A 22,129-nucleotide genomic window follows, 5' to 3' on the forward strand; every position below is an offset into this window, starting at 1 on the left:
GCTAATCGGATTGAGGAGTAAATAGCTGAAAAGAGGCAGCGTTGGACATAGAGCGAACCGAAGGCGCCAGCGAAAAAGAGAAAATGCAAGGTCGTAGCTGAGAGGCATGCGGACGATAAAGCAACAACGTCCAAAGCAGCGGCGGCGGTCAGTGAGAGTGCCAAACGACATCTGATCGTGGCACTCATTGACCGTAGTAACCCTCTGGGGCAGATGTCACAGGAGCGGTGGAAGATAGTGTGAATTAAGCTATTGAAAGCCCTCTTCACGAGGATGGATGCCGAGCCAAGCGCACCCATGCCCATATTTTTGGCTTAACGGAGTTAAAATCCTAAAGTGCAAGGATGACCCGTCGCTTACATGGGTAAAGGAAGCTGTAAGAACGCTTCCTAGCCTATGGGAGAATGGGAGACTGTAGGTGGTGGGCCGCAATAATCCATCGGGTGGGTGTTGAGCGTGGGGAAAATCGACGAATGAATATGGAGGCCAAAGCTACATCCTCCAGATCAATAAGGCGACAGAAGACATTATGTACGACAACTTGGGGAAGATGGCGACAGAAATACAAACTGTTTCCCCTAGGCAGGCAGGCGTGAATCTATTCACAAATGCTCTCCCCTGGTGGAACAAGGAGCTCGAATTGCACAGACGCATGGTACGTGTTATTTTCAACTGGGCCAAACAAGCAGAAAGTGAGGACTGTTGGAACGAGTACAAGGATATTTTAAGGGACTACAAAAAGTTGGTGCGCAAGAATAAACGTCAGTCCTGAAAAACCTTGTAGCAGTTTGGAAAAGACCAACGAGGTAGCGAGACTCAGGAAGCTATTATCCAAAATCCCTCCCTCGCTTGGTCTAATTCGCAAAGGTGACGGAGAGTGGACGGAAAACTGTGAGGATTCAATACAAGACCTGTTCAGTGTGTACTTCCCGGGCGTGTAACGCGGCTAGTCCCATTTACGAAGGGAAAAGGGCTGTAAGCGTACCCTAAAATATCACAACGGAACGGAGGATAGAATGGGCAATCCAGTCTTTCGACGCATTTAAACCACCCGGTACTGATGGAATCATTTCGGCCATCTTGCAAAAAGCTTAATGGTTAGTTGTGCAGTGGCTAAAAATGATTTTCAGGTGGTGCTTGAGGTTCAACTATGTGCCGCATTCATGGAGAGGCTAGGGTTGTGTTCATACTAAAGGCAGGTAAAAACAATCCAACATACTCAAAAGAATATAGACCCATAAGCTCAACTTCCTTCCTCTTGTAAACGCTGGAGAAAAAATTGGATACGCATATCAGAGATGCAGCGCCTACCGGCAGCTTGTCCAAAGCGCAACATGCTTATACAAAAGGCAGATCCGTAGAGACTGCACTTCTTTCACTGGTATTCAGCTTTGTAAAAGCTTGGGATGTATGGCATATGCCCTCGGAGCATTCCTGGTCATCTCCGAAGCTTTCAACAACGTGTCAACGGAAGCCATTCTGAACAGAATCGAGTCAATAGGCGTTGCGACTGCAATACAACGGTGGGTCAAAAGCCTCTTGACTTCAAGAATGATAATAGCAGAATAGAACGATACACCCTACAAGGTGGTGTGCTATCTCTGCTCCTATGGACATTAGTGTCCACCTCTTGTATGAATGTTCTACATTATCAAGACAACGGCTTCAGTATTTGGGGGCTACACATTACGAGAATCTGGAAGAGATTTCGTTAGTGAAGCCATAAAGCCTTTTGAAATTCGCGTCAAGCGCAGGCATCCTAAAGGATGACTTCTCCTCATTAACTACAGCACTCCATCTGGTATCGCAAAGGACCAAAACTGGTCTATGTCTAACTTAAATGGAATAAAGCCGATATAAGAGGAGTTTTCTTGGAAGAAGTAATTTGAAAAAATTCTCGACCGTCATATATTAGAATTTCTAGACCCCTAACAAAATATTACAAATTACATATATAATACAACAAGTATGGAAGGGCTAAGTTCGGATGTAACCGAACATTTTATACTCTCGCAATTTATTGAAGAATAAAGTTCAATAGAATAACGAAAATCGTCATATACAGTATATGAGGGCTGAGGTAATTCCTGAACCGATTTCATTCATTTTCACTAGCAAGGTGCACTATATCCAAGACTATACGCTCACTTAATTTTGCTAAGATATCTCACATATTAACCAATACAAATATGCGGAATGAAGTCCACCGTATTTTTGAAAAACCTATAATAAGGTATATGGGAGCGATTTTAATAATTTTTGGAACAGAACACTATTAGAAGAAAACAATTTCCTCTGAATGACATTAAATTATCTGAGAGGTTTACCCATATCTTCGATATCTGGGGCCTTGAAAAGATATAGTGCGTTTTCGACAAATTTTTCACAAATGAAACAATGAGGACAAGACGAAATATCTCCTGTCATCAAACAAACAGTCGGCGCACTCGCGTCTTGGCTCCCACGTCACTGTTGACAGTCATAACTTCGAAGTTCTAGATCATTTCGTTTACCTGGGAACCAGTATCAACAACACCAACAATTTCAGCCTCGAAATCCAACGCAGAATCACTCTTGCCAACAGGTGCTACTATGGACTAAGTAGGCAATTGAAAAGTAAAGTCCTCTCTCGACGAACAAAAACCAAAGTCTACAAGTCTCTCATCATTCCCGTCCTACTTTACGGTGCAGAAGCGTGGACGATGTCAACATCCGATGAGACGGCACTAGGAGTTTTCGAGAGAAAGGTTTTGCGGAAGATTTATGGTCCTTAAACATTGGCAACGGCGAATACCGCAGACGATGGAACGATGAGCTGTATGTGTTATTCGACGACACAGACATAGTCCAGCGAATAAAATAACAGCGGCTACGCTGGCTAGGTCATGTTGTTCGAATGGATGAAAGTGCTCCAGCTCTGAAAGTATTCGATGCAGTACCCGCTGGTGGAAGCCGAGGAAAAGGGAGACCTCCACTCCGATGGAAGGACCAGGTGGAGAGGGACCTGGCTTCGCTTGGTATAACCAATTGGCGCCAAACTGCCAGAAGGAGGGAGACGTGGCGCGCTGTTTTGGACTCGGCTATAACCGCGTAAGCGGTGTCTACGCCAGTCAAGAAGAAGAAGAACCCAGAGATGGTATACACTATTTGTGTAAAGTTTTATTCCGCTATCTTCATTGGTTCCTTATGTATGCATTATAAAGTGAAGAAATCAGATGAAATTCAAAATTGAGTTATATGGGAAAGTAGTCGTGGTTGTGTACCGATTTCGCCCATTTTTTATCCGTGTTATCAGGGATGCCACGCCCATTTTTGATTTTGTAAAAAACTTTGTAAGGAAACTATTACAAACCAAGTTTCATTAAAATCGGTCGAGAAGATCCTGAGATATGGTTTTTGACCTATAAGTGGGCGACGCCACGCCCATTTTCCATTTTGTAAAAAAATCTGAGTGCAGCTTTCATCTGCCATTTCTTATGTAAAATTTAGTGTTTATGACGTTTTTCGTTAGTGAGTTAACCCAACTCAACCCAACCTTAGTATGGGAGGTGGGCGTGGTTATTATCCGATTTCAACTATTTTAATGGTGTATGGAAGAGAAGAGAATAGAACCGACTGCAGAAAGTTTGGTTTATATGGCTTTATTGGTTTGCGAGTTATATATAAATAACCGATTTGTGGGCGGGGACATGCCCACATACCCAAAAAAAACTATACCCAAATATGCCCCTTCCTAGTGCGATCCCTTATTCCAAATTTTACTTTTATAACTTCATTTATGGCTTAGTTATGACACTTTATGTGTTTTTGGTTTTCGCCATTTTGTGTGTGGACCGATTTTGCCCATTTCGAAAGCAACCCACTCACGGTCCCAAGGAACATGTGTTCCAAGTTTCATTAAGATATCTCAAGCTATCGCTTGCACGGACGGATGGACGGACAGACAGACATCCGGATTTCAACTACACTCGTCATCCTGATCATTTATATATATATAACCCCATATCTAACTCTTTTATTTCTTGGTGACACAAACAATGTGAACAAAACTATAATACTCTCTTAGCAACTTTTGTTGCGAGAGTATAAAAATGGAAGGCTAGAACGGATTCTGAAAAAATGTTTCTCAAACGAAACGAAGAACTCAGAATAAATCTAAAGAAACTTTAGGGTTAATAGTTGACCAACCCAAGCTTGGCTTTGGTAACAAAAAGGACAGTAATATATATAGACTTTTTTTTTTTTAAATACACAAAGCTCTACTGAAATAATCTCAATAAAATTAAATCAAATGCATATACTAATATTTGTAGTGCCTAGTGACACAAGAAATTTCGAGTATTTGCACCTAAAACAACAACACTTTTTTTAAGTTATACACCACCCACTTTGCATAAATACTGCATATACGGAACCAATTATCAGAGGAAGCTCAAGAAGCACGTTATAAAGATTAAAAATAAATATCATTCAAAAAAGTGCAGATGGGAAAAATGGATTCATGATATTTAGAATTACATTTTATTATTTCAAGAATGCGAAGGTTGCCAAAAAAGATCCTTAAAATTTTTCCAGTACTGGCTGCTGATTTAATTATAAGTGATTACTGTGTAAATTTTTTTTATTATACATATTTCTTTATTTATTGAATCTGCTTTGTTTAAAGCCTAACAATAAGTAATAAAATCGTAAATCTATTTACATCTAAAAAAGCTCAGGAATGTGTTTGAGCTGTTTTGGTAGAACGGTGTAAATAACGGCAGTGATGATAATGAAGATGATAAGAATGACCATCACCAATAACAGTTTGGATAAACATGGCAACGATATTAATGAATATTAAATGTGATTTTATTGAATTATAATTTATTGAATGTCAACTGATCAGTTTGAAAATAATTTCTAATTATATAATTTAGATAAAAACTGGAAAATAGTTAAATGAATTCCAGGTATATCCGATCTTGTTGTGTTTCTCGTTTGATGTTATTTAAAAATAAATACATTTACTGCTTTTTTTAAGCGATTTTCCTTTTTAAATAATTCGGTATTATAACAACCTAATCATCATAATCGTGATAAAAAAAAATGTCCCGTGCGAATGTGGTAAATATTAATTAAAAAAAACTATACATTATTTTCAATTTCTACAATCAAAAACATTTGAATATCGCTCACAATCAGCTGAAATCGGCGTTTGAATCGTTGTCCGTAAAAACGATTTCCTTTTTTTGTCCCGTGCGAATGCCTTGGTTTTTTGCAATATCTTCAAAATGAAATTCGTTCCAAAATCAACAGTAACACTATATGTAGGGCAAATAAAGAGCTATTAAAAAATCCTACTGTCAATATTAAAAATCATTTGGTTCATATTTTTTTTAGTTGAAATATGTGCAATGCTTCGTTCGAGAAGATGGAATTGTCTATATATATTTAAGGTAAAGTAGGATGTAAAATTGGAACAAAGGTACCCACTAAGTCCGAAGCTAGAGCAACAGGAGGAGGATTTAATAAACAAATACCACTGACACCTTTGGAAGAAGCTTTTGCGAATTTGATGCAGTTCGATAATCAGATGGACTCACCAGGTAGAATGGTCGGATTAGTCGGAAGCAAGAAACATCAAGAGGAAAATCTAGAAGTATCAAATATTTTAGAAGAAATTTTGCTGGACGCAGATGTCGCCACTACTAATTCCGGTATACACGCCAGCACTCATATACCCATCACCCCAACATGTGTCCAATTAAAAAAAATATCAAATTAAGATGAGAGACAAAACTTGTTGAGTAAAGAAACGGAAATGCAACAAGTACAGTATCGTTTTTTAGAGTTAATAGAGAATAACATAAAATCCATTAAGAACCTCTTTAAAGATGTGTCTCATTACACAAGAAAGAAGTTTTATTTGGAATAAGAATTAGAAGAGAAATTTCATACAAAAGAGCCAAACAAGAGAAAACTGCAACAAACAGAATGACATAATAAATGTTTTAACGTATATACATAAAACTTCATGAGAAGTAAATAAATAAAACAGTGTATAAATTTATTTTTTACAGCTTTTTAAATAATTGTATGTTTTAATGAACATTCTATAACTCGTAGTCTCAAACAAAAACATGTGTAACTGCATTCCTAAATTAGAATATAATAGCGTATTCTTTTCTAAAAAAAATTTATTCTACCCTGTACCAGGATTTTCAAATTGAGAGTGAGACGGGCATAATAGAAAACCATTTTGTGTTATTTTATCATATAGAAAATAGAATACATTCAAAGAGGTAATGCAGCATGTATAGTGTTGAAATATAAAGGAAAACAACTTTCATCGAGAAAAGAAAATGCATTCACATGAAGTTTGGAATAAGACTGGGGTCGGCTTTAGTATAGTATCCCCCGATTTCAGAGTTAAAATGGGTATGGTTGGAAAGAGGACGATCTCCAGATTACGAATATATATAATAGTTGCCGCAGGAGACTTACAGTTTTCGAGATATTCGCATTTAAGACTGAATATCTTATTTTAATGCATGGGAATAATTATAGTTTTTTTATTTCTTTGTCTTACACACCAACGTCGTTTCATTTCATTTTAATTTTCGATTTGTTTACAAACTGTACGGTCGCACTAATTTAAATCATTGTCGGGGAAGGTATCAACCATAAATTATGACCCCGTGGGTTATTGAGAAACCCTTTGTAATTAAATTCCTTTTTAGTGAGAATTGAACTCAAGCGAAATACTTGACATTATTAGAATCTGAGGCTAGATGATCTTGTAAAGTGAAGAGACATAAAATAGCACGTCGCCTATTGAATTTTATCAACTACAAAGGATTGTAATGACGTCACCATTTATTATTCTTACTTATTGATATATGTTTATATCTATGTAGATTCTATTCGAACATACCACACTCAATAATTATAAATAAAATACTAGTAATATAAACTGTTCTCTCTATAGAATTCAACACAAAATATATGAATTTATTGATACAAACAGAATGTATACTATTAATTATGAGGACCAGAAGGAATAACATACCTTTACAAAATTAAGGAGTTCCCAAAAGAGCTTTTGATGCTTCCGTTCTAACTCAAACAGATTTGTAATAAGTTTGTATCCCTACAATAACTTGTAACGTTAATAAATAACAATTTAGATATGAGGTCCGAAAACAAATCCAATCAATTATAATAATGCGATTTCTATAACTATAAAAACTGCTAATAATTCTCTCCCACAGAGATCAATAAATAATAACTTCAACTTGGAGTATCCAGGGCAGAGCTGCCATACTATCGATGTCGCTATCGATAGTTTAATATTTCACACCACTATATATAGTTTCAAAACTATCGAATGGTCATATACCTCCGCCTATAGAAAGTTCAATTCAAAGAATTTGGCTCTGAAACTAGTTCTTTTAATATTTTTTTTGGAAATGTCCATAATATTAATGTAGGCTTATTGCTTATGATATTTATAACAATAATGTCGTCCAGTTAAATTTGTACACGAGAGTATGCGGATACCTCATTAAAAATTATATCCCGTCTGCCTTATAGTGGCCATACACGATACACTTATATCAGAGAAAATGAGATGAACAACCCTTATCTCACTGGAAGTGAGACCGCAATATGAAACGTCAAAACTATCTAAACCTTGACAGTTTGTCGAGATGAGGAGGTTTTGACGTTTAGCAATTGGAAAAAGGGGGACGGCGGATTGAAATGTTGCCAGAAAAATAATGCGAGGAGACATTTATAACCGCCGTGCAAGATCACTTATAAGAACTTAGAACATGCATATAAATGTAAACGCGAAATTTTAAGGTATTTGAAGAAATGTTTTGTGATCTGTAGCGGGATTTTAATTTTCCACGGAAAAATATATAAAAAAATTATTATTTGCCAGTTGATACATATTAATTCACTTAATTTACCACTGCAAGTTCGAAAACCGGTGGTTTTAATACACCTTATTATCGCTAACCGGGATTTAAATACTAATTATTTATATTAATCGTTAAGTATACAATAATTATTAGCCGTAATAAATGTTGGGTATTTTAATTTAAATGACCAAAAATTAGTATTTTGTCTGATTGATTATTTGCAAGTTGATACATATTAATTCACTTAATTTACCACTGCAAGTTCGAAACCGGTTGTTTTAATACACCTTATTATCGCTAACCGGGATTTAAATAGTTATTTTTTATATTAATCCTTAAGTATACAATAATTATTAGCCGTAATTAATTAATGGAACTCGATCCGCAGATTTTCCAAACTCTATGAACTAAAAAATGTGAGACCCTTTTTCGTTTTTAACGTATGTATGTACTGCCAATTATTAATATTTTGAATTAGGAATTTCAGTCGGAAAGTTGTCGGTAGTCATATTTTTATTCTAATATAAAGTAAGTACTATCTAATATATTTAAACTTTATTTAAACACATGAATTCAGTTGTGCTAAAATATTTGATATATAAATTTTATTGATTTTTTTTTTATGAGTCTATGCATATTTATATAATATATATACACAGGTGTTCAAAATTATTTACACATCGCACGTTTAAATACTTTTACGCAAAAAAAAGTGTGTGTAAATACTTTTGACTACTGCGAGTCTTTAGTTCATTTTCTTATTTCTCAGCCATATTTCTAGCTATTCTTGCCAAACCGACTTCATTCGCTCGGGAGTAGATCAGGGCTTACAACAACATATCATTTTGTTAACCTGCGACAATAACAACAACAAGCGAAACCTTTTTGTGTGAAACTTGTAAAAAAACGTGCGATTTGTAAATAATTTTGACTTCTTCTTTTTCTTGACTGGCGTAGACACCGCTTTCGCGGTTATAGCCGAGTCCAAAACAGCGCGCCACGTATCCCTCCTTCTGGCAGTTTGGCGCCAATTGGTTATACCAAGCGAAGCCAGGTCCCCCTCCACATGGTCCTTCCATCGGAGTGGAGGTCTCCCTCTTCCTCGGCTTCCACCAGCGGGTACTGCATCGAATACTTTCAGAGCTGGAGCACTTTCATACATTCGAACAACATGACACAGCCAGCGTCGCCGCTGTCTTTTTATTCGCTGGACTATGTCTATGTCGTCGAATAACACATACAGCTCATCGTTCTATCGTCTGCGGTATTCGCCGTTGTCAATGTTCTGAGGACCATAAATCTTCCGCAAAATTTTCCTCTCGAAAACTCCTAGTGCCGTCTCATCGGATGTTGACATCGTCCACGCTTCTGCACCGTAAAGTAGGGCGGGAATGATGAGAGACTTGTAGAGTTTGGTTTTTGTTCGTCGAGAGAGGACTTTACTTTTCAATTGCCTACTTAGTCCATAGTAGCATCTGTTGGCAAGAGTGATTCTGCGTTGGATTTCCAGGCTGACATTGTTATTGCTGTTAATGCTGGTTCCCAGGTAGACGAAATTATCTACAACCTCAAAGTTATGACTGTCAACAGTGACGTGGGAGCCAAGACGCGAATGCGCTGACTGTTTGTTTGATGACAGGAGATATTTCATCTTGTCCTCGTTCACCACCAGACCCATACGCTTCGCTTCCTTATCCAGTCTGGAAAAAGCAGAACTAACGGCGCGGGTGTTGTTTCCAATGATATCGATATCATCGGCGTACGCCAGTCGCTCTACACTTTCATAGAAGATTGTACCTTCTCTATTTAGCTCTGCAGCTCGTATTATTTTCTCCAGCATCAAGTTAATGAAATCACACGAGAGTGAGTCACCTTGTCTGAAACCTCGTCTGGTATCGAACGGCTCGGAGAGGTCCTTCCCAATCATGACGGAGCTTTTGGTGTTGCTCAACGTCAACTTACATAGCCGTATTATTTTTGCGGAGATACCAAATTCAGACATCACGGCGTAAAGGCAGCTCCTTTTCGTGCTGTCGAAAGCAGCTTTAAAGTCGACAAAGAGATGGTGTGTGTCGATCCTCTTTTCACGGGTCTTCTCCAAAATTTGAAGCATGGTGAATATCTGGTCTGTTGTTGATTTTCAAGATCTAAAGCCACACTGATAAGGTCCAATCAGTTTGTTGACGGTGGGTTTTAGTCTTTCACACAGTACGCTCGACAGAACCTTATACGCGATGTTGAGGAGGCTTATCCCACGGTAATTGGCGCAAATTGTGGGGTCTCCCTTTTTGTGTATTGGGCAGAGTACACTGAGATTCCAAACGTCAGGCATGCTTTCTTTTGACCATATTCAGCAAGGAAGCTGATGCAAGCACCTTATCAGCTCTTTGCCGCCGTATTTGAATAGCTCGGCCGGTAATCCATCGGCACCCGCCGCCTTATTGTTCTTCAAGCGGGTAATTGCTATTCGAATTTCTTCACGGTCGGGCAATGGAACATCTGCTCCATCGTCGTCGATTGGGGAATCGGGTTCGCCATTTACTGGTGTTGTACTTTCACTGCCATTCAGCAGGCTTGAGAAGTGTTCCCTCCACAAACTCAGTATACTCTGGTCATCAATAAATAGATCACCTCTGGGGGTCCCGCAGGAGTGTGCTCCGGTCTTAAAACCTTCGTTAAGCCGCTTCATTTTTTCGTAAAATTTTCGAGCATTACCTCTGTCTACCAGCTTCTCAAGCTCTTCGTACTCACGCATTTCGGCCTCTTTCTTTTTTTGTCTGCAGATGCGTCTCGCTTCCCTCTTCAGTTCTCGATATCTAACCCACCCCGAACGTGTTGTGGTCGATCACATCGTTGCGAGGTAGGCAGTTTGTTTTCTCTCCACTGCGGAACGACAATTTTCATCGTACCAACTGGTTTTTTATCGTTGCCGAATACCAATTGTTTCGGCTCCAGCGGTATGCAATGAGTTTGAGATGCCGTTCCACAGCTCTCTTATATTGAGATGCTGATGAGTGCTCTCAGAGAGCAGTAGTGCAAGTCGAGTAGAAAATCGTTCGGCTGTCGGTTGTGATTGCAGCTTCTCGATGTCGAACCTTCCTTGTGTTTGTTGACGTGTGCGCTTTTCTACACAGAGGCGGGTGCGTATCTTAGCTGCTACAAGATAGTGGTCCGAGTCGATGTTGGGACCACGAAGAGTACGTACATCAAAAACACTGGAGACATGTCGTCCATCTATCACAACATGATCGATCTGGTTGCGAATGATTCGATCCGGGGACATCCAAGTAGCTTGATGGATTTTCTTATGCTGGAATCTAGTACCACAGACGACCATATTTCGGGCCCCTACAAAGTCGATCAGCCTCAGACCGTTTGGTGATGTTTCGTCATGGAGGTTGAATTTTCCGACTGTTGTGCCAAAGACACCTTCTTTACCCACCCTAGTGTTGAAATCGCCAAGCACGATTTTGACATCGTGGCGGGGGCAGCGTTCATAGGTACGTTCTAGGCGCTCATAGAAGGTATCTTTGATCACTTCGTCCTTCTCTTCCGTCGGGGCGTGGGCGCAAATCAGCGATATGTTGAAGAACCTCGCTTTGATGCGGATTTTGGCTAGACGTTCATCCACCGGAGTGAATGCCAGGACTCGACGACGGAGTCTCTCTCCCACTACGAATCACACACCGAAATTGCGCTCCTTTATATGACCGCTGTAGTGGATGTCACAAGGACCCACCTTCTTCCGTCCTTGTCCCGTCCATCGCATTTCTTGGATTGTGGTGATGTCAGCCCTTACTCTTACGAAGACATCAACCAGCTGGGCAGAGGCACCTTCCCAATTAAGGGTCCGGACATTCCAGGTGCATGCCCTTAATTCGTAGTCTTTAAACGTTTGCAGTGGTCGTCATCAAAATTGGGGTCTCTCATCTGAGGCTGTTTCTTCTTTTCCATTGGGGGGTGTTTTTATGTGGTGGGTCCCAAACCCTAGGCACAACCGCATAGGCGGGTTTCGCCTTCTCACTTTAGCTCGCCTCCAAACGGATGTCTGTTGGCTACCCAGAGGATACTTGGTCTAAGACCGGAAGTCGTGAGCAGCTTGAGCCACATGTAAAAGAATCATTCCTGGCCACTGCCAAGTGAATGACAGTCTTCTGACTTCCTCACTTACGTGAACTTCTACATATGACTCCATCCTTTGACTACCTCTGTATATATCTATACTATCTATACTAATATTATAAAGAGGAAAGGTTTGTTTTTTTGTTTGTTTGTCTCGAATAGGCTCCAAAACTACTGAACCGATTTGAAAAATTCTTTCACCGTTGGAAAGCTATACTATCCCTGAGTGACATAGGCTATATTTAGTTTAAAAAAAATAGGGTTCTTTACCAAAACTCCGACAATGTAAAAAAAATACCAAAAAACTTTCATTAATCGCGAATGCTGCGAAAACGATTGAAGATGTAACAAAGTGATGTACTACAAATTTGTAGAACCTATCATTATCTACAAAAAACGTCTGGACATCATATGTCTAACTATTATAGTTTTGTCACAATAAGCGATTTTATACAAAAAAATTAATTAAAATGCCACTACTTGAAAAGGCTCTTTATTTATACCTTAGTATTAATCCTTATCGAATTAAATGATTTATTATTTAAGATCGCTTCAAAACCTTTATATAACTTTTTGAATTATTCCTACATTCCATTCAAAAGATATCACGAGTTAAAAATTTTGAAAAGCCGCTCGACGGCTAACTATGCGTTGTATGTAGAGTTGTAGGCGAATTACATTAAAATATCTGAGGGATTTACCTATATTTTCGGTGAAAAATTAACCTTAGGCACTGAGTTCTTCATGTTCGATATCAGGGGTCTTGAAAAGTCATGGTCCAATTTTGACAATTTTTCCACAAGTGATGTCACAGCTCAAATACAGTATTTGTGTAAAGTTTTATTCCGCTAGCTTCATTGGTTTCTTATGAATACATTATAAAGTGAACGAATCAGATGGAATTCAAAATTGAGTTATATGGGAAGTAGACGTAGTTGTGAACCGATTTCGCCCATATTCCACCCGTGTCATGAGGGTGTCAAGAAAGTGTTATATACCGAATTTCATTGAAATCGGTTGAATAGTTCTTGAGATATGGGTTTTGACCTATAAGTGGGCGACGCCACGCCCATTTTCCATTTTGTAAAAAAATCTCAGTGCAGCTTCCTTCTGCCATTTCTTATGTAAAATTTGGTGTTTCTGACGTTTTTCGTTAGGGAGTTAACCCACTTTTAGTAATTTTCAACCTAACCTTTGTATGGGAGGTGGGCGTGGTTATTATCCGATTTCTTTCATTTTTGGACTGTATTAAGAAATGGCTAAAAGAAACTACTGCAGAAAGTTTGGCTTATATAGCTTTATTGGTTTGCGAGTTATATACAAAAAACCTATTTGTGGGCGGGGTCACGCCTGCTTTTTCAAAAAAATTACATCCAAATGTGCCCCTCCCTAATGGGATCCTATGTTCCAAATTTCATTTTCATAACTTTATTTATGGCTTAGCCCTCTAATGCATGAATTTTTGTTTCGACTGTGATTTTTATATTAGACTATATTCAGGTCTGTGAAGACGAATCTGATGTTAGTTTTTCGATTTGTCAATTTGTGTACCTTTTACAGGTAAAATAAGGTAATCCGCCTCAAGGCGGACCTATGCATTAAAATGTTCATATAAATTTATGTTTTCATTTCTTCTTTATTGTGATATTTGAAAAAACAATCTTTTGCCGTTGAATTGCATAAATTAATTTTACATTTAATGCAAAATGCCTGAGTTTCTGATTTGCATCCACGAAATTTGCACATTTTTTTGCCTGAGCGGTCCAAAAACTTACACCAGTGTCCTATTTGATCGTATCTTATATTTTCTGATAGGTGATACGTCTTTTTAGCTTTTGGTGGAGGTGTTAAAGACGATGGACGACCACGTTTTACAGGTTTTGTCGAACCAATCAAACAAAGTGTTTCTGCCACTTCTGATCTGAAGTCAGGAAGTTTACACTTTAGGACGTCCTTATTTAGTCGGTTATAAAGACAATATGCATTCACCATACTCACGTCCAGCATGTGGTAAAATAATTTATTTGTCCATTTTCTGGTTTTCATTTTTATGTGGTATCGACCAATCAATCCGTCAACCAAATCCACACCACCCATATGCTGGTTGTATTCTTTCACAATAGCTGGACAATCCACCTCAACATTTTGTTTCAATTTTCGATCCCAACGATTTGCCTTTAAGGAATATGAACTTTCATTATGTACAATTGCATCTGTTCCTACGTAGGTGGATAACAGACGAACTGCTCTTGTGTCGTACCACAAAACGCTGCTTATGTCTACTCCAAAAACACTTCCCACGTATTCTTCATTATACCCACGTGCTACTTTTTTTGATTGCAGCTCTGCGTCTGTGGAAAGTTTTATATTTGGTACTCGATTTCCTCGCACTGTACCTAAACTGTGAATTCCGCGACTTCTCATATATAATAGCAATCCCAATGAGGTATAAAAGTTGTCAAAGTAAATAATATGATTGGCATTGTTTGGTATGACTTGTGACAACCTAACTACAACATTGGATGCAGCACCAAGATCTGGACAATTTGGCAAAATTTTGTTATCGCCGGCGCCACAATAAACTTCAAAGGAATACGAATATCCAAAGGAATCGCAAATCACGAATAGTTTCGCTCCCCATTTGTGAGGTTTTGCTGGCATATATTGCCTCACTGGGTTTCCACTCATTTTCGTGGCACACATTTGCTCATCAACGCAAAGTCTCTGCCGCATTGGAACTGAAGAAAAACGTTGGTTGAAATGTTTTACTAGCGGCCTTATTTTATACAAGAGGTCATAACCAGGTTGACCTTTCTCTATACGAGACGCATCATTATTGAAATGCAAGTGGTTTCTAATTTCTTCAAATCGATTGCATGTCATGGATAAACGTATCGGATCTAATCCGTATTGTCCCCAATATGAGCGACTGTTAGGAAAGCGATAAACAGACGTAAACAACAATATTCCCAAAAACTTACGCAGCTCTTGGTGATCGATACAAAACTTTGAAGATATATCTTTTTGCTTGGCATACAAGTTCATCTGTAAGGCTATTGCCTGCAAAATTTTTATTAAAAATTTAATAAACTGTTATATATTAGAAATTACCTTCAGAAAGTCTTCGGTCACAAAATATGCAAAGCAGTCGTAAGGTGTTTTTAAACATTTTAAAAAATCCGGCATGTCCTGGCCTTGAAAAGCCAAATCTGCAACACTCAGCTGAAGTTTTTTCTTCTTCCAAAGAATCGATCTTATCGCACTCATATCGTTTCTCAAATCACTTGCAGCTGGTAGGACTCCGATTTTTTCTTGCGATTCTAATGCTTTGTGCACAGAACGTGTCACTGTCGACGGTAAGAATACACTAGAAGTAACGTCACAAACAGGCAATGGAGGAATCGGTGGCAGCTCAATTATTTCAGCATTTTCTTCAAAGTCTGTCACATTCAAACTGCATTCGATTGCGTTTCGCATCATTTCTGAGGAGTTTAGCATTGCATCAATGATCGTATCATTTTCCGGTAGTGAGTAGGTTGGATCCATATCAGAATCGTCACTATCAAAATCGCATTCATTGTCGGAAGTATCAGTTACCAATTGCGACTCTTCGAAATATTGTCGAATTTCTTCATCCGTCATATGGGTCTTAGAATAACGCGACATATCTGATTATTATTCAATAATAAAATAAGAAAAATTTTCAATTGTATCACAAATATTTCATTTTACTTGAAAAAGGTAGGCAGCGCAATGCATGAGTCCGCCTCAAGGCGGAGTTCAATATTTTCGAATTTACTCACCTGCTATTAGTTTTTTTATTATAAATCGAACACTATCATAAAGAGCACAAAATTCCACACCCGTAAGTATTTTTTTCAACTTGAAACGACACAAGAATTTATATTTCTTGTTGTTCAGAAAATTGTGTTGATTGCAAAAATAATTAAATTGGCGGGAAAGTGCTAATCTGTCACTTCAAATTGACAGTACGTCAAAACTAGAAGTAGTATTGCCAATCTGAAAAAACCATTACGTAAGTTGAACTTTAAGCGTTCTTTTGAAAAAAAATCCGAATTTTAATATTAAAAGAAATATTTTATATCTGATTTTGAAAACACCCCGTCTGTAGGCAGGCATATGCACTAGAGGGTTAGTTATGACACTGTATAGGTTTTCGGTTTCCACCATTTTGTGGGCGTGGCAGTGGACCGATTTTGCCCATTTTCGAAAGCAACCTCCTCAGGGTGCAAAGGAACATGTGTTCCAAGTTTCATTAAGATATCTTAATTTTTACTCAAGTTATCGCTTGCACGGACAGACGGACGGACAGACATCCGGATTTCAAATCTACTGGTCATCCTGATCATTTATGTATATATAACCCCATATCTAACTCTTATATTTCTTGGTGACACAAACAACCGTTATGTGAACAAAACTATTATACTCTGTGCAACAGGTTGCGAGGGTATAAAAATGAATTGCTGTTCGTTTGTGCCGCAAAAAAACGAGAACGTCCAAACCGATCTGACTAATTTTAGTCTTGAAATATTCGTGTAAAGCCAGAAAAAGATTAGAAAGTGAGTAATTGTGGAAAAATGGCGAGGAAGATAATAATAAGAGAATTTTATTCGAGTAGACAAGAAAAAATATAAAAAGAGAAAACAAAAAAAATAATATTTTGAAGGTTATCATTATTGTTTTGTTAAAATATGTTTGTTATTGTTCAATTGTATAAGGTTGTGTCGATAGCTCAAAACAATTTGTAACAAATAAGGAAAGGCTAAGTTCGGGTCCAACCGAACATTTTATACTCCCGCAATTTATTGATGTAATTTTATAAAGATAACACATATTCGGCATAAAGTCCAATAGAAAATCATCATATATAGTATATGAGGGCTGATGTAATTCCAGAACTAATTTCACTCATTTTCACCACCAAGATTAACGGGAATAGGGGCAACTTGGCACCTGTTAGTAGGCAAAGAAACGGCACATGAAATTACTCCTAAATTGCAAATGAACGAAACAGCAGTCGGCAAAATCGCCAAAAATAGCGCTTTAAAGAAGATTTTCCAAATATTCAAGAAGTCGCTGGAGGTACTGCACAGGACTTTAAAAGATCTTCATTGTCGATGAACGTTTTTGGTGGAGCCAGGATTCTGTTAGCAGGTGATTTACGCCAGACTCTTCCAATTATTCCTGGATCAAAAGATATCGATGATCTTAATGCGACAATTTAAAATTTCGGTCCAAGAGAGTTGACACAGCTACATACCAGGATGACGTAGTCAATTATCCCAAACTATTTAAAATTGCCTGTACTTAGCAATTAAAAGTAGTGTGAGTTGTAATCATGCTGCGTAAACAACCTCGAGTAATCAATATCGTCGCCGAAGCCAAGAATGGACCAACTTAATTTAATGTATACCTTTGCCACAAAAACGTGTGGCCGGGTCTGCTAGTATTATATATATATGAACTTACAAAAGTGAAGTTCAATAAAACGCCTTGTTTAGATGAAAAACAATTTGGTAGTATGAAAGGAGATTTGGTAGGCATTTTGGTACTGAACACTGTTTGTATGTCCTGTTAATGGCTTTTCACTAATCTTTATTTCTAAATCAAAGATCTCAACACTTTATTGCTCGTTATTCAAGTTTACAACGTCTTACTTATAACTTCTTACACTTTACTCGGCAACTCTCTAATTAGAACTGTGTCTTGCTACCAGTCCGGCAGCCCTTATATAGTCGATTGTTGGCAATACATCGCCACTCGAACATTCTGGGAACTACGAATATCGATGTCTGGGTAAATCTGGCAAGTTATCGATTTCGATTGTCAATTCAAGTTTGTTCTGGTTGCATTTTCGTTACAATACTGATCGAACACACATGTGTTATCGCGTATGGCTACTATTAGTGCTACCAGTTTTTACGTTTCTTGCCAATTCACAATGGGAATAACTACTCAAAGTACAAATTATTGATAAAAAGGGGAATGCAAAGATATTTTGAAATAAAATATAATTATTTAAATAAATTGTAAGGCTTATGCCCCAGCGCTAAACTAATTGGTAAACAAAATTTATTTCTCGACCAAAGATAATGGAAGCAGTATTTGATTGGTCACTTCGCTGCTCGTTTGCCAAAAATATTACATCTGCGAGCAACGAAAAAGTTATCCAACTGAATTCGTACAAGAGAGTCTGCCGATAGCTCATAAAAATTGCTGCCATCGATTGGTCACTTCTCTGCTCGCTATCTTTGGGCGCTGCTCGCCTGTCAAAAATTTTACATGTGAAAGCAACAACAAAGTTATCTAGTTGAATTCGTGCTGGAGAGTATGCGAATACCTCATCAAAAATGCTATCGCCGCTTGCTAAGTGCTGCCAAATTTTGACAATACAAATATATATTTTTGTTGTTTTTACTTTGAAATACATCTTAATTGATAAAATAAAACGTAAGGCATAGACGCAGCTCGAAACAAAGGGATAAAAAAATATTTTTGCGCAGATTTAAGTACATATGTCGAATTAAAGATCTTACAGTCGAGTACACCAATCTTTGCGACTGCGACTGTCGATACCTGCAGAAAGTCGACACTTGATGCTGCTACGACTTATGATGACGATCGAAAGAAACAGCAAATCAAGGAGCAAAAAATAACAAGTAAGAAAGTGCTAAGTTCGGGTGTAACCGAACATTTTATACTCACGCAATTTATTTATTCAGTTCAATTGATATAACACACAATTTGACCAACATATTCGTCATATACTCGTATGTATGTACATGGAATAAAGTCCATTGAAAGTATGAAAACCCTAATATTAGGTATATGGAAGCTAGGTGAAGTTAAGGCCCGACTTCAAACATTTTTGACACGGAGACATACTATTAGAAAAAAAATATTCCCTCTGAATATCTCCAAAATATCTGAGAGACATCTTATATTTTCGGTAAACAACTTTATTTTTAAATTTATGGTCCGATTTTGGCGGTTTTGAGAAGGGCGAGGCCACACTATAAATGCAGTATTTATGTAATGTTCTGTTCCGATATCTTCATTACTGCTTACTTTGTATATTGTAAAGTAAACGATTTAGATTAACTTCAAAGTTCAGGTATGTAGGAAGTAGGCGAATCGTGAACCGATTTGTCTTATTTTTACAACCTACGAATTTCATTGAAATTTGAGGAGTAGTTTCGGAGATATGGTTTTTTATCCATAATTTTTGAATTGAATTCGTGCTTAAATTTATCAATATTATTAAAGAAAGTTTACTTTTAATAAGTGTAATCTAAAGCTAAGTATTTGTGCTCATTTGCTTTTGCGTTATATTTAAATTTTAATTGTATTTTAACTATTTTCTTAAATTCTGGTGCCGAGTCTTTTAAATCATTTGTTGTTGTTATCAATTATTAATTTTCTTTCATACTTTGCAATTGTTTGTGCGATTGCATATTGTTTTTGTTTTAATTAGCTCTTTTTCTTTTGATTCGTTTTTACTTTCATTTTTGCTCACAGCTGTTTGCGTGTTACTTTTAAGTGGCTCAGTGCTTCTCAAACTGCTCACTATTATATTGGTTGTGATCTCGGCTAATTCATTATAACCATCTTTCTTTTTCTATTTACATTTACTAGTATATCATATTTTAATTTTTATTATTATTAACTATTTTGTTTTATTTCCTTCAATTTAAATTTTTCCATAATGCTTTGCAATTTTCCGAATTGCACTATTAAAGGCGCTTCTGATCGTTTTGTTTCTTGTTGGCTTTGTGACAGGCTTGTCCATCTTAAATGTGCTGGATTGACAGGTAGAATCTTAGATTCTATTCTCGATGGAAATGGTCTGCGCTGGTCGTGCTTAAAGTGTAGACCGACAGAAATTGAATTATTTAAAGTTTTTAAACAGCGCGCAATAATTTTAAAGAAATCGGTCAAGAACTTCAAAACCTTACAGAAAAATTTAAGCATTATGAAGTGTTGTTTCAATCATATAAATGCCTAAATGATCAAGATGATAATGCTAAGCCCTCATCAAAACGTAAACGTCCGTCTAATTAAGAACCTTACTAATCTCTCATCTCCTTGCCCTCAAGGAGAGAAGCCTTCCTCTTCAAAAGTGCATAATCCTCCGAAAATAATTACCGATAACCTTAAGCATAAAACTATTCAGGATCCGCCTCCTATTATTCTGAGTTTGTAGCAAAAAATTTGGTAGTAATACCACAACGAAAATCAATTTTCGTTTCGAGATTTGCTTCGGATACTACAATCGAAGATATAAAGTTTTACATCCCGTCGAAATTAAAAACGAACGATATTGATGTCACAAAATTTAACTTTAAATACGAAAGAAATATATCTTCTTGTAAGAGCGATGCTACTTGATGAATCAGTGCTATTTACTGTGCATTCTTCAATTCCATCTGAAGAAGTAGAAGTGCCTCATGCGGACATTATTGAATTTAAGTGCATACGAATTTGTATTAATAAATGTTCTATTTATCTAACTTTATCTTATATTCCGCCTCAATCGGACTTATCTGTATATATGCAGCATGCTTCTGTAATAAAGAATGTTTTTTCAATTGCTAAGAATACTGATTACATAATTATTCTAGGCGATTTCAATTTACCGTGTGTATCTTGGAAATCTGTTGTCGATTGCATTACCCCTGTTTGCACTCGTTTAAGCTTTAATGAGTTTTTCAACTTTGCGAAAGCTAACTTCAAAAAGATTAATTGTGAACTTTCTAAATTGACTTGGCCTGATTACAGTGGTAATATTGAATTAAATGTATCGCATTTTAATGAAACAATTTTTAATATTTTTGAAAGATTTGTTCCGAAATGTTTTATTACCAAAAGAAAAAGTTCAAATTTGTGGTATTCGAATGAGCTATGTAAATTAAAAAATAAAAAGCTCGTGCTTTTAAACTTTATAAAAAAAACTGATGCTCTTGTTGACTATTTAAAATATTCTAAATTGCGTCGACAGTTTGGGGAACTTAAAAAAAAATTTTATAAAAACTACATAATCAAACCAAACAAGTAAGGAAGGGCTAAGTTCGGGTTTAACCGAACATTTTATACTCTCGCAATTTATTTATTTAACTTTATTTATATTATATAATACACAATTTGACCCACATATTCGTCATATATATTGTATAAAGTCCATTGAAAGTTGGAAAACATAATATTAGGTTAAAAGCACCGAGATCCTCGTGTTCGATATATGGGGCCTTAAAAACCTATGGTCCGACTTCGGTGATTTTTAGAATGGGGCTGCCACAGTATTAACATAGTATTTGTGCAAAGTTCTGCACCGATATCTTCACTAGTACTTACTTTATATATTGTAAAGTAAACGATTCAGATCGACTTAAAATTCTGGTATATAAGAAGTAGGCGTGGTTGTGAAGCGATTTGGCCTATTTTCACAACATATCATTGGGATGTAAGGAAACTATTACAAACCAAGTTTCATTGAAATCGGTGAGTTAACCCACTTTTTGTAATTTTCAACCTAACTTTTGTATGGAAGGTGGGCGTGGTTATGATCCGATTTCTTTAATTTTTGGACTGTATTAGGAAATGGCTAAAAAAAACGACTGCAGAAAGTTTGGTTTATATAGCTTTATTGGTTTGCGAGATATGTATAAAAAACTTAGTAGGACGGACAGACAGACATTCGGATTTGAAATCCACTCTTCACCCTGATCACTTTGGTATATATAACCCTATATCTAACTCGTTTAGTTTTAGGTGTTACAAACAACAGTTATTATGTGAACAAAACTATAATACTCTCTTTAGCAACATTTGTTGCGAGAGTATAAAAATAATATTATTCGTAATCCGAAATTGTTTTATGGTTTCGTTAACTCCAAACGCAGGATTTCCAATTTTCCGTCCGCGATGAAATATAAATCAACAATGTCATGTGACAATTATATTATTTCTAATATGTTTGCAGAATTCTTCAAATCCAATTATTGTTCAAACTACCCTATGAATGTGCCATATCATCAAGTGTTATGTCCGAGTACTGTAATTAATACACCAATTATTTC

General features: G+C 37.0%; 1 protein-coding gene across 10 annotated transcripts in view; it reads right to left on the bottom strand.

Annotated features, from left to right (window-relative positions):
* The window catches only part of Ttll5_0 (tubulin polyglutamylase TTLL5), a 133,123-nt gene that overhangs the window by 67,414 nt on the left and 43,580 nt on the right, over positions 1 to 22,129 (bottom strand). For 2 of the 10 annotated variants that reach the window (XM_054226127.1, XM_054226125.1), the window contains exon 1: positions 7,052 to 7,782. The exons of 7 other annotated variants lie outside the window; for them this stretch is intronic. The gene's annotated coding sequence lies outside the window, so the exon portion shown is untranslated. Of the gene's footprint in view, positions 1 to 7,051; positions 7,783 to 8,160; positions 8,315 to 22,129 lie in introns of those variants that run through there. One more of the 10 variants, XM_054226129.1, reaches the window with a different exon arrangement.

This window comes from Zeugodacus cucurbitae, chromosome 2 (genome assembly GCF_028554725.1).
Source record: "Zeugodacus cucurbitae isolate PBARC_wt_2022May chromosome 2, idZeuCucr1.2, whole genome shotgun sequence".
NCBI lineage: Eukaryota > Metazoa > Arthropoda > Insecta > Diptera > Tephritidae > Zeugodacus > Zeugodacus cucurbitae.